A 2,660-nucleotide genomic window follows, 5' to 3' on the forward strand; every position below is an offset into this window, starting at 1 on the left:
CCACGACTGACGCCTCCAGCCGCCCAGCCAACCCGAGCATGACAACTGTCCCGTGTGTCAGCCGCTGTCCCCCCACGCTGCAACACGCCAGTCTGGCACAGCCAATCTGCCGCTGCCACATCGCCTCATGTTCCCACGCGATCAGCCTTTGTCTCCCCACGGCTGAGCACCAATTTCCCCAATTTGCACCTATTTTTCAGCCATTTCCCCATTATTTTATACACAATTTTTACACGTTTTTTAGCTCTATTTACACTATAAATAGAGGACCAAATGGGGTAAAATTTCATCAGATTGTGTAAGGGAGAATATAGAGTATTGGAGAGAAAAACACTTATTTTTCATATTTTTCTTTTACATTTTTGTGAGTGAAAACAATGCATATTTTAGGCTAAATTTTCTTGTGGAATGGCTAGAGTGGAGTTCATGTGTTACATTATATTTTTAATATATTGATTCTTTATTTTGTTCTTCATTTCTATATATTTGTTACAATTAAATTTATTTTCTTCTAATTTTTGTTCTAAATTTATTATTATCTTTTACATAAGTCTAGTCATGCTCTTCTTATGTAATTTAGGTTTTTAATTTAATTTAGAATATTTGTTATATCATATGCTTTTTACTGCATTCTGCCAATGGTATTTTGTCGCTCTAAAGTATATAATATGATAGGTTTTTAAACTTAGAAGTTAGTATAATTTAATTAAAGAACATATTTTAAGGTGAGCTTTATTATATATATTTTCCAACTATAATTAATGGTGTAGAATTATAGTTGAGTATAATGAATCAATTTTATTAAAATATATATATGTTTGCATGAATGAAACTTATGCCTTCCATACTTTCTTTCTGATTCTAATCCCTCGATTTTATTCATTTAATGTTTATATTCTTTTTCAAATTCACATTTTTCCAAAGTTTATTATTTTTAATTTACTAATCTTTCTATTAATTTTGTACTTTATGTCTCTGTGGATACGATATATCCCGATTACTACTGCGACCGCTTAGGAATTTATTGGGCGATATCAATTTTTGGCGTCGTTGGCGGGGAGGTAATTCTACAATTAAAGGTTTGCATAGTAAATTAATTTTTTTTTCTTTCTATTTAAAAAAAAATAGTATAATTTTTAATTTCTCTTTTATTTTATTTTTATTTATTTATTCTTTTTTTTTAAATCTTATTTTTAGGTTTAGAATTTTATTTTCTAGATTTAGGTTTTTTTTTTCCGAAAAAAAGAGCATAAAATTTTAAATCATAAAATTTAAAAAAAAAATCAAAAATAAAAAATCAAACAAAGTATTGAGAACATTTGTGTAATTTTGGAAATTAGTAAAAACCAAACTCGTTCTGTCTTAGAAAAATTGGTTCTTAAATAAGGTATGTGTTAGCGTTACCCTCCAATCTTTTCTAAGAACCTCGGGGAGTTGTAGAAAAGTTCTTGGGCCTAAAGTGGTACCTTGGCAGCCTTTCCAATTGGCCTGGGAACATTTTGGTGTATACTTATTACATTATTACAAATTTACGCTTATAATACTTACAAACTAAAAAATATTTATGCCACGAAACAGAGACGCACTAGGGAGATTTGTGAGACAACAAGTAGAAACTTTAGAAAACTCTCCTAGTTCGTCGTTTTCTTCCATTCGTTCAAACACTTCCGATTCACCGAGACTTCCCGAACCACCCACGATGGCTCATCAAGACGAAGTCCAACCAAGAACGCTACAGGAATATTTACATCCTACGCGTATAGCTACACCTTCATGCATAATGTATCCCAACAATATGCCAAATTTTGATTTCAAACCCGGCATGATTAACCTCTTACCAACCTTTCATGGGTTGGAAAATGAGAGTCCGTACGTGCATATACGGGAATTCAAAGAGGTGGTGGCTACATTCAACAACCGTGCTGATGTCACCAACATTGTGAGATTGAAATTCTTTCCTTTCTTACTCAAAGACAAAGCAAAAAGTTGGTTGTATTCCTTAAGGCCTAGATCTATCGGAACATGGGACGAAATGACAAAAGCATTCTTTGCCAAATATTTCCCACCCCATAAGACTAGCAACCTTAAGAGGCAAATCTCTACCTTCATCCAGAAAGACCATGAAATTTTCCATCAGGTCTGGGAGAGGTTTAGAGATTTGATAAATCAATGCCCACATCATGGATACGAAAGCTGGCGTCTAATCAGCTATTTCTATGACGGTCTCACAACCGGACAAAGGCAATTCGTACAAATGATGTGCAATGGCGAATTCCTTCAAAAAGATCCCGATGAATCTTTCGAGTACCTCGACGATCTTGCTGAAAAATCCTACACATGGAATGGACCAAGTCCTATGGACAAGCCACGATCAACTGGAATCTACCAATTGAAGGAAGAGGATAACGTCAAAAGACAAATTGAATCATTGAGACAACAATTCGAGGCTTTCAAATCTCAAGAAGGTAGAGGAATCCACATGGCTGCAAAAGTAGAGACACGAGATCCATGCTTCATCTGTGGAGGAACGGAACATCAACTGCAAGAGTGCCCAACTCTTAGTGAGTTAAGAGGAGGAAAAGAGGAACAATGCAATGCCTTAGGGGATTACAAGAAACCTTATAACCCTTTCTCAAACACTTACAATCCCGGTTGGCGCA

At 34.8% G+C, this 2,660-nt stretch overlaps 1 non-coding gene across 1 annotated transcript; it reads right to left on the minus strand.

Annotated features, from left to right (window-relative positions):
- Positions 1-2,080: 2,080 nt before the first annotated feature.
- Positions 2,081-2,187, minus strand: LOC133787317 (small nucleolar RNA R71). Its single transcript, XR_009872345.1, has one exon. It is a non-coding gene; the product is annotated as a small nucleolar RNA R71 (small nucleolar RNA).
- Positions 2,188-2,660: the final 473 nt, after the last annotated feature.

Source organism: Humulus lupulus, chromosome 6, assembly GCF_963169125.1.
Source record: "Humulus lupulus chromosome 6, drHumLupu1.1, whole genome shotgun sequence".
Taxonomy (NCBI): domain Eukaryota; kingdom Viridiplantae; phylum Streptophyta; class Magnoliopsida; order Rosales; family Cannabaceae; genus Humulus; species Humulus lupulus.